Genomic DNA, 11,428 nt, shown 5'->3' with positions numbered 1-11,428 from the left:
AATTAGAGTAAGTATAGGCAGCCACTGTTGGTACACACTAAACAGAATATTCGGAATAAGGTTCATCAGTTTGGTATGAATAATAAAAGTTAACTTTGTTTTGAACACAAACAGGAATTGAAAACTTAGTTTGCAAGCTTTCGAAAACGTCTGTTTCCTTTGTCAAACAAAGAGTGTGAATGACCCCATTTTATCATCCACTAAGAGGTGTAATGTAAATGTTACTTATACTTAAACTGTCATCTGGTTTCACATTTTAATCTAATTCTGTAGTTGTCAGGCTACACATTGTTCAAACTTGCATAAAGTTTTGTCCTCTATTTTGCTATTTCAACGCTGTTATTAAGTTTATCAAGTTCTGACTGAATTGATATACATGTTACAAGTAGGGAGGTATTGTAGTTTAGTGGTAGGACGCTGGGCTCGTGACTGAAGGGTTGCGGGTTAGAGTCGAGGCACTGCACTGTGTTGTATCTTTTAGCAAGATACTTTACTCCACTTGTTCCATTCTACTCAGCTGTGGATGAGTACGTGGTTGGGCAGTGCTGGAATTGTTGAATGCTAGCTGTGAACGCCGAAATGGAAGCACCGGCTGTATGCTCCCCAGTCCCCAGGGAGTTGAGAATGATATTGGCTGGTTGCAAAGGCCCTATAACCACAGATTATAATTTGTGAACTGCTTTGAGACAACCTACGAACTAGGTTAAGAACCTCAAATTATTTATTATTATTATTACAGGAGGTTGTACTGCACTGCTGAAGGTGACCAGTACAAGGTGCCAGACTACTTACTGACCATCGGTCAAATAGTCGCAGCCATCTTCCCAGAGGACAACAACTGGCATCGTTGTGTGGTCACAGCTCTCAACGTGGACAATTACGTAGAGGTGAGTGTTGTTAACCCTATAGGTCATCCGTACAATCATGATCACAATTTTAGACTTTACAATTTTATTAAAAATTGAAAGCTTTCTTTACTTACCTGTTAAGAGACATTAGATATTGGTCATTATAGACCGGTAACCATGGGCAAGGTTTTACTGTATTGACCAGTCAAAATAGTCCTGACAAAAGAAGGTCAAACTTGACCTCTGTTTTTACCTCACTAGTTATGAGAAACTGAACTTATACTGGCCTCCAATGTCCATATCCGTTCTGAGTAAAGTAGTGTTTTCTAATATTTAAATGACAATATTTTGCACATAAACTCATTTTAATGATGTTTTGGAAAGTTTTGTCGAATTTTTTTTAACTCCACATGCACTGGTGTTTATGTATATCTATCACAATTTAAATTAAATTTCTTAATTGTAATGTATTTCAAACTTGCTTTGAAAAACTGCTCAACTAGCTAGCTGAACTTGCAATCGATTATATGTAACCTATATTATCTCCAAATTATTTTGGAAATAATTTTCTGAAAATGAGATGTAAGCATTTTGCTATGAATGTCACCAGTGGGTAAATGATATTTGAATAAGTGCTCAGTGTGTTGTAAGATACACATCCGGTACATGGTCAGATGTAACATGTTTGTTTTGTTATTTAGGTGTACTTTGTGGACTTCGGGAACACATCAGTCGTCCACAGACGGAACATTCGACTACTTCGGTAAGTCAGTGTGGAGGTGTATGGAGATAATGAACTGTCCATCCTCACACTTTGCGCTCAATTAGTAAACCTGCATCTGATTTTGTATTTAATCTGGTAAATATGGCTTCATTGAACAACCCACGTATCTTATGACAGAGTTCATGTTGGAACTCTTTGCCATATAACATAGAATTTTCCCTTTGATATACTGAATGACCTAAAATCTGGAACTCCAATCATCCTCAATTGAGTGTCAAGCTAGCTAATTAGTAATCTTGATTTGTTTCTTATTCCAGCTTTTGTTAAGATACATATACACAATTCAAAATAAAATAAATTACAGGAACATTTTTGTAAACTCATTGAACCTGGTGTATTTGTTAGATATTCAAAGATTAAGTATACTACATGTACTTTGTTAAGGTCAAAATTGCTGAAGCTGCCAGCTCAAGCCGTACAGGCCCGCCTCTCACACCTACAACCTCGGGAGGGAGTAAGTATTAATAATTAAATGGGGCTAACACAACTACAACCTCGGGAGGGGCTAAGTACTAACATTTAAATGGGGCTAACACAACTACAACCTCGGGAGGGGCTAAGTACTAACATTTAAAGGTGTTCACACCTACAACCTCGGGAGGGGCTAAGTGCTAACATTTAAAGGAGTTCACACCTACAACCTCGGGAGGGGCTAAGTATTAACATTTAAAGGTGTTCACACCTACAACCTCGGGAGGGGCTAAGTGCTAACATTTAAAGGTGTTCACACCTACAACCTCGGGAGGGGTAAGTACTAACATTTAAAGGTGTTCACACCTACAACCTCGGGAGGGGCTAAGTATTAACATTCAACTTTAAAAATATAGCAGCAACCTGTGTATTGATAATATATTTATGCAAGTGGACTTCTGGTGAATTGCTTGCCTGACCAAAGCGGTAGTTATCTCCCATGTTTTGTTGCACTATCAATCTATTTCACATGAAGGTAAATTTTAAATTGACTAATTAATCATTTTGTTTAAATCAATTTTCAGAGCTGGACATTGAATGCCAGAAACCGGTTCCTCAATCTAGTCACCAACAGACCCCTCATAGCCCTTGTAGACTTTGAAAAGGTATGTATATAGCTCCGGATCTGGTATACGACCCTATTGGTTTCTTGTTTGTTATTTAGGTCTGTTTAAGTCTGCTTTAAACACAATCAATTTATTGGTGATAATTGTTCGGAACAATATGTAGAATTGCAACACTGGAAAAATGCACCTTGTGGAATTTCTTGATTAAGAGCTAAAATTAAGAGAGAAAAAAGGAAGTGTGTTGTGCTAAATAGCTAAACAAACCCTGTGTAAGTGTTGCTTAGTCAGCATCTCTAGGCCTAATATGGAGTATCTGTAAACTTCATATTCTGAGAACCTTTTGATTAGTAGTGTGAAGTTATTTTATAATTTTGATAACTATAATAGATAATTTGCTTTTGAAGTACAGAGAGTTCAGAAGCATAACTGGGTGACCTGACCTTGACCTTTGATCCATTGTTTGTAGGATCGTGTACTGTCCCTAGTGTTGGTGGACACTTCGACCAAGGTTGACATCTGCCTTACTGATCTTTTGGTGACAGAAGGGTACGCTCGAGTGGAGGAGGACAATCTGGCCACCAACTTTACAGGTCCTGTCGGGCACAAGGAGGTAGGCTTAGTTTCCTTTTAATACAAGTTTTGTTTTTACCTTCATTTCTTAGTATTATTAGAAGGAGTATTAAAATGTAGTTTAGATTACTAGAGTCACTCAGTTGATATGTTGTGATAGACTTTTCTTCTGTTGTTATCCCTGGTGTGTTGTAAACAAGCGTGTGATGGGGAAGAAGTGGCTGACCCTCCAGCCTGTGAGCTGAGGGGTTGGTCCATGTGTGGTCAAAAAGTGCAAAATCTTTCAAATAACATCTTCTCTGAAATTAATCGGTGAATTTTCACCATCAGTCATTAATATGATCATCTGATGAAGATCAAACTTACTGTAAAAGTATATTAATTTCGTTGGGGTTAAATTTCGGGGTTTACGTTCAGAGACAAATAATTCGGGATTAGTTTTTGTGGAATCAATATTTTCAAAATGGAATATATACACACAACTTATCTTGTCAGTAAGAAAGTTTTACACCCAGTAGTAAGAGTAACACAAAACATATAGAAATATGTAAAGGTAAGTTCAGGTGGGATTTGTTGACCTAGAGTGGAGAAATCTTTACACAATGTCTCCTTAAACTGACTGGTCGATTTTTATCAACATTCCATAGTGTGGTTCTTTGAACATCTAAATCTATACTCAGGAAGGGTTTGACCCCAGGGGGCTTACTGACGGGGCCATTAGAGATCACAATAGTGCAAAACCTTCGAACAACATTTTTGAAACTGGGTTTTGTGTGGATACTGGGGCCTTGTCTAGGTACTTCCTCAGGAATTCATGTCTACCCTTTATCATGGGGCCGTCAGTAGATATTGCCTGTTAAATTGATGACTGCTCTTTGTCCTGGGACCTTGTCTAGGTACTGTGAGATGAACCAGTGCTGACTCTTTCTTTCTTGAAGTGTTTACCTAGGCTGCCATCTTTCATATACATTGACGTGCCCTAAGTCTCTTAGTTACATCATTTTCCCATTAGATTCTATGTTAATTTACTTTCAAAAAATTAATTTTCCTGGCTTCGTTTTTAGTAAAAAAAACGTTGATGAAATTCAGCAAAAAGCTAGAGAATTATTTAGCACTTTTCTTTGTAAAATTAATATAATTATCCATTTCATAGAATTCTAATCGTTACTTGGCAAAAATACATTTTGCAGCACGTCAGAGTATAAATTTCATGCTGGGATGAAATGCAATATCTCAATAACAGGGCCACAAAACATAATATAAATGTTATCAAAGAAAACACTGGATAATTCTCTATTAGGATGTCAAGTTTAATCAAAATTGGATATCAAATGAAGTCACAAAGTTTAAAAGAAAAACAAGTAAATTAACATAGAATCCAATGGGAAAATGATGTTACGTGAACGACTTATGGCACGGCACTGTATGTATGTCACCAAGACATGAAACACTAAACAAAATAAAAACAAATCAGTCAATATGTTTTATAAGTCATGGCCATCAGCATTGTATCCTGTTGTGTCTAACATGTGTTGAATATTACATTAGGTTCCTGAATCGGCAAAAAAAGTCTTCTTCAAAATGTGTCTGAGCTGCAATGGGAAGGGGAGTTATTTCCCTTAGGCCTTGCTATTTGAGATAACTGTCCAAGTCTAAAAACTGACCAGTGTTTAGTGACAGCCTCAGTCTAGCTTTTGTTTAAGAATTACAAGTCTCTTTAAAGTTTCTCTTTTGAGTTGACTGACTCCTGGAAATAAAATCTGAATTGAGGGGCCTGCATAGCAACAGATCACGCCCCCTTGCTTTTCCTTGGCAGGGTAAAATGGAGATGAGTAGTTTCGGCTCATGTAAGGAGGTGTTCTATTTCAAAATTATTAATATAGTTGGATTTAATTACCATGTGAAACTGGAGCGGTCTTTATTATAATTATGCCAACCCAACATGATCATATATATTAATAGCAATTCCTGGATAAATGATAAAATAATCAACATCAAGAGTTTTCTGCTGAATCAGATAGGTAATCTATTGTCAAATGACCATAAACAATACCTAGATATATGTTGCATGCATGTTTTCATCATACATTGCAGATAGCTCAAGTTTATATTGTTTATATAAGCTAAAACACCTGTGTTCATAATTAGCTCCAGAAGTGTGTTCATTACAGCTATAAATAAGTGTACATGTTGTCGGAGACATCAGAGGAAAACTTGTGGTTTTGGTTTTTAACATATATTTGTTCTCAATGTGTGTGTTATAACTCCTGTCGCATTATCATATCATCAAATGGTACTATACATGTCTAGTTGTTCCTATTTCTGATCAGTCAGTTTGATTAGAGGATAAAAACCATGGAGTCAGTCAAACAGTTCTGGTGAAAACTTTTTGATACAGTATTCTGTATGATGGGGTATGGGATAGTCTCTTGAGATATTGATGTTATGATGCTTTGGATGTCAACATCTCAGGAAAGATTTATATGTATACAAGGTTCCATATCATATTTGGAAAAGAAAAAGTATGTGTGCCCTCTGAAATTGTACAAAGATTGATAATAAGTTTGTTTGAAATATCAACTGCAAAGTGTATTATATAGTCTGGCGGAACTAGACTGGGTCGATCGCTGGTGACCAGGTTCATGTGGAACTAGACTGGGTCGATCGCTGGTGACCAGGTTCATGTAGAACTAGACTGGGTCGATCGCTGGTGACCAGGTTTATTATATAGTCTGGCGGAACTAGACTGGGTCGATCGCTGGCGACCAGGTTCATGTAGAACTAGACTGGGTCAATCGCTGGTGTCCAGGTTCATGTAGAAGTAGACTGGGTCGATCGCTGGTGACCAGGTTTATGTAGAACTAGACTGGGTCGATCGCTGGTGACCAGGTTTATTATATAGTCTGGCGGAACTAGACTGGGTCGATCGCTGGTGACCAGGTTCATGTAGAACTAGACTGGGTCAATCGCTGGTGACCAGGTTCATGTAGAAGTAGACTGGGTCGATGGCTGGTGACCAGGTTCATGTAGAACTAGACTGGGTCAATCGCTGGTGACCAGGTTCATGTAGAAGTAGACTGGGTCGATCGCTGGTGACCAGGTTCATGTAGAACTAGACTGGGTCGATCCCTGGTGACCAGGTTCATGTAGAACTAGACTGGGGCGATCGCTGGTGACCAGGTTTATTACATAGTGGGGCGGAACTAGACTGGGTCGATCGCTGGTGCCCAGGTTCATGTAGAACTAGACTGGGTCGATGGCTGGTGAACAGGTTCATGTAGAACTAGACTGGGTCAATCGCTGGGGACCAGGTTCATGTAGAAGTAGACTGGGTCGATCGCTGGGGACCAGGTTCATGTAGAACTAGACTGGGGCGATCGCTGGTGACCAGGTTTATTACATAGTCGGGCGGAACTAGACTGGGTCGATCGCTGGTGCCCAGGTTCATGTAGAACTAGACTGGGTCAATAGCTGGTGACCAGGTTCATGTAGAACTAGACTAGGTCGATCGCTGGTAACCAGGTTCATGTAGAACTAGACTGGGTCGATTGCTGGTAACCAGGTTCATGTAGAACTAGACGGGGTCGATGGCTGGTGACCAGGTTCATGTAGAACTGGACTGGGTCGATCGCTGGTGACCAGGTTCATGGAGAACTAGACTGGGTCGATCGCTGGTGACCAAGTTCATGTAGAACTAGACTGGGTCAATCGCTGGTGACCAGGTTCATGTAGACCTAGACTGGGTCGATCGCTGGTGACCAGGTTCATGAAGAACTAGACTTGGTCAATCGCTGGTGACCAGGTTCATGAAGAACTAGACTGGGTCGATCGCTGGTGACCAGGGTTATTACATAGTCGGGCGGAACTAGACTGGGTCGATTGCTGGTGACCAGGTTCATGTAGAAGTAGACTGGGTCGATCGCTGGTGACCAGGTTTATTACATAGTCGGGCGGAACTAGACTGGGTCGATCGCTGGTGCCCAGGTTCATGTAGAACTAGACTGGGTCGATTGCTGGTGACCAGGTTCATGTAGAAGTAGACTGGGTGGATCACTGGTGACCAAGTTCATGTAGAAGTAGACTGGGTGGATCACTGGTGACCAGGTTCATGTAGAAGTAGACTGGGTGGATCACTGGTGACCAAGTTCATGTAGAAGTAGACTGGGTGGATCACTGGTGACCAGGTTCATGTAGAACTAGACTGGGTCAATGGCTGGTGACCAGGTTCATGTAGAACTAGACTAGGTCGATCGCTGGTCACCAGGTTCATGTAGAACTAGACTGGGTCGATCCCTGGTGACCAGGTTCATGTAGAACTAGACTGGGTCAATGGCTGGTGACCAGGTTCATGTAGAACTAGACTAGGGCGATCGCTGGTGACCAGGTTCATGTAGAACTTGACTAGGTCGATCGCTGGTGACCAGGTTCATGTAGAAGTAGACTGGGTCGATGGCTGGTGACCAGGTTCATGTAGAACTGGACTGGGTCGATCGCTGGTGACCAGGTTCATGAAGAACTAGACTTGGTCAATCGCTGGTGACCAGGTTCATGAAGAACTAGACTTGGTCAATCGCTGGTGACCAGGTTCATGAAGAACTAGACTTGGTCAATCGCTGGTGACCAGGTTCATGAAGAACTAGACTGGGTGATGGCTGGTGACCAGGTTCATGTAGAACTAGTCTGGGTCAATCGCTGGTGACCAGGTTCATGTAGACCTAGACTGGGTCGATCGCTGGTGACCAGGTTTATGTAGAACTAGACTGGGTCGATCGCTGGTGACCAAGTTCATGTAGAACTAGACTGGGTCAATCGCTGGGGACCAGGTTCATGTAGAAGTAGACTGGGTCGATCGCTGGGGACCAGGTTCATGTAGAACTAGACTGGGGCGATCGCTGGTGACCAGGTTCATGTAGAACTAGACTGGGTCAATGGCTGGTGACCAGGTTCATGTAGAACTAGACTAGGTCGATCGCTGGTAACCAGGTTCATGTAGAACTAGACTGGGTCGATGGCTGGGGACCAGGTTCATGTAGAACTAGACTGGGTCGATGGCTGGTGAACAGGTTCATGTAGAACTAGACTGGGTCAATCGCTGGGGACCAGGTTCATGTAGAAGTAGACTGGGTCGATCGCTGGTGACCAGGTTTATGTAGAACTAGACTGGGTCGATCGCTGGTGACCAAGTTCATGTAGAACTAGACTGGGTCAATCGCTGGGGACCAGGTTCATGTAGAAGTAGACTGGGTCGATTGCTGGTGACCAGGTTCATGTAGAAGTAGACTGGGTCGATCGCTGGTGACCAGGTTTATGTAGAACTAGACTGGGTCGATCGCTGGTGACCAGGTTCATGTAGCTTAGACGGTTAGAGCAGCTATGTAGATTTCGGAGAGTCCTGGGTTGAAATCCCCGTCTGTTCGTGCATTTGTCCTCTCCTGTTACAGTTATGATGTACATTATAGTACTACATTATAATTGCTGGATTTGCTACCATGCTAAACCCTTCTGTACTACTGGTCCACAGGTTGTTTTATAAACAGGAGGTTACATATATGTTTACTACCGACCGATGTCTGTAGGACAGTGATGTGTACCCTGGTAGTCTGGCAGGCGGGGACCTGCCCTGTTAGATATGGTATCTGGTAAAGTGATGAATTATTAATAAGAGAACCAAAACAGTGCTGTACTATCAGCCACTGGTCGGGTTATTAAGTGCTCAGGTACCAATGTCGCTCAGGTACCAATGTCGCTCAAGGTACAAATGTCGCTCAGGTACCAATGTCGCTCAAGGTACAAATGTCGCTCAAGGTACAAATGTCGCTCAGGTACAAATGTCGCTCAGGTACCAATGTCGCTCAAGGTACAAATGTCGCTCAGGTACCAATGTCGCTCAAGGTACAAATGTTGCTCAGGTACTTCTTACCGTTAATGAGATTTATAAAATCTGTCATGCCCACATCAACAGGATGTTTTTAAAACTACCAATAAACAGAGGAACTAAAATCTACACATTTTTTTGATGAATATTTCCTATATGACGTTTTTTCGAGTTTCTGTTTCTACTTTAGAAAGGCCTTATACAGATCCCAGTTTGAATGTTTAGGGCAAAAGGACACGGTTCGTTGAACACTGTAATGATTATATTCTGTGTATAAACATCAGCTCTAGTCAGCAATAGGTGAACTCCAATCAGCAGTACCAGTCTCAAGTTCCAGTATTGATCTGTAGACCAGTATCTACTCATCCGGTACATTAATATACATGACAGTATTGAATAATCATCTGTACTAGTTGACTGAGATGCCATGTTTTGCTGTTATTATTAAAATGTACGGTAATAAATCTATCACCAGCAGTGCCTACTGATTTCTGTGCAGAAGTATATAGTTTCATTTTCTACTAACTAGCCAGCATCCAGGCAAATTTTGCAGCATTCTACAAGCCAGTGCAATATTTTCATACTAAATATTGAAAACTAGAAGAAGCACTTATATGTAATGTGCTAGGCATAAAAGTCAAATAGAATTGCACATACCTGTTGTTTGTGCAAATTAATTACAATCTATATTGATCACCGGCATTATTGATCACTGTCCGTATTGATCACCGTCCGTATTGATCACCATCCGTATTGATCACTGTCCGTATTGATCATTGTCCGTATTGATCACTCTCCGTATTGATCACGGTCCGTATTGTTCACGGTCCGTATTGTTCACGGTCCGTATAGATCACTGTCCGTATTGATCACTGTCCGTATAGATCACCGTCCGTATTGATCACCATCCGTATTGATCACCGTCCGTATAGATCACTGTCCGTATAGATCACCGTCCGTATTGATCATTGTCCGTATTGATCACTGTCTGTATTGATCACTCTCCGTATTGATCACGGTCCGTATTGTTCACGGTCCGTATTGTTCACGGTCCGTATAGATCACTGTCCGTATTGATCACTGTCCGTATTGATCACCATCCGTATTGATCACCGTCCGTATAGATCACTGTCCGTATAGATCACCGTCCGTATTGATCATTGTCCGTATTGATCACTGTCTGTATTGATCACTCTCCGTATTGATCACGGTCCGTATTGTTCACGGTCCGTATTGTTCACGGTCCGTATAGATCACTGTCCGTATTGATCACTGTCCGTATAGATCACCATCCGTATTGATCACCGTCCGTATAGATCACTGTCCGTATAGATCACCGTCCGTATTGATCATTGTCCGTATTGATCACTGTCTGTATTGATCACTCTCCGTATTGATCACGGTCCGTATTGTTCACGGTCCGTATTGTTCACGGTCCGTATAGATCACTGTCCGTATTGATCACTGTCCGTATAGATCACCATCCGTATTGATCACTGTCCGTATAGATCACTGTCCGTATAGATCACCGTCCGTATTGATCATTGTCCGTATTGATCACTGTCTGTATTGATCACTGTCCGTATTGATCACTGTCCGTATTGTTCACTGTCTGTATTGATCACCGTCCGTATTGATCATTGTCCGTATAGATCACCATCCGTATTGATCATTGTCCGTATTGATCACTCTCCGTATTGATCACGGTCCGTATTGTTCACGGTCCGTATTGTTCACGGTCCGTATTGTTCACGGTCCGTATAGATCACTGTCCGTATTGATCACTGTCCGTATAGATCACCATCCGTATTGATCACTGTCCGTATAGATCACTGTCCGTATAGATCACCGTCCGTATTGATCATTGTCCGTATTGATCACTGTCTGTATTGATCACTGTCCGTATTGATCACTATCCGTATTGTTCACTGTCTGTATTGATCACCGTCCGTATTGATCATTGTCCGTATAGATCACCATCCGTATTGATCACCGTCCGTATTGATCACTGTCTGTATTGATCACCGTCCATATTGATCATTGTCCGTATTGATCACTGTCCGTATTGAAAACTCTTAGTATTGATCCCTTTCTGTGTTGATCACTATCCGTGCTAATTAAACTCTCCATAATGAAGTTGGTAGAAGGAGGATAGGGAGTTTACAGTAGATTCTGGCTGTCCACCCATCTGTCTGCAGTAAACTCTCCATAATGAAGTTGGTAGAAGGAGGATAGGGAGTTTACACTAGATTCTGGCTGTCCACCCATCTGTCTGCAATAAACTCTCCATAATGAAGTTGGTGGAAGGAGGATA

General features: G+C 41.5%; 1 protein-coding gene across 1 annotated transcript in view; it reads left to right on the top strand.

Moving 5' to 3' along the window:
- Positions 1-738: 738 nt before the first annotated feature.
- Positions 739-11,428, top strand: part of LOC110441734 — a 58,433-nt gene continuing 47,743 nt past the window's right edge. Inside the window, exons 1-5 of the mRNA XM_021484972.1 lie at positions 739-887; positions 1,550-1,611; positions 2,017-2,086; positions 2,628-2,708; positions 3,136-3,279. The gene's annotated coding sequence lies outside the window, so the exon portion shown is untranslated. The remainder of the gene's footprint in view (positions 888-1,549; positions 1,612-2,016; positions 2,087-2,627; positions 2,709-3,135; positions 3,280-11,428) is intronic.

This window comes from Mizuhopecten yessoensis, unplaced genomic scaffold (assembly GCF_002113885.1).
Source record: "Mizuhopecten yessoensis strain PY_sf001 unplaced genomic scaffold, ASM211388v2 scaffold716113, whole genome shotgun sequence".
Lineage (NCBI taxonomy): Eukaryota > Metazoa > Mollusca > Bivalvia > Pectinida > Pectinidae > Mizuhopecten > Mizuhopecten yessoensis.
Note: the sequence above shows the minus strand (reverse complement) of the source record. Positions and strands in the feature narration are given on the sequence as shown.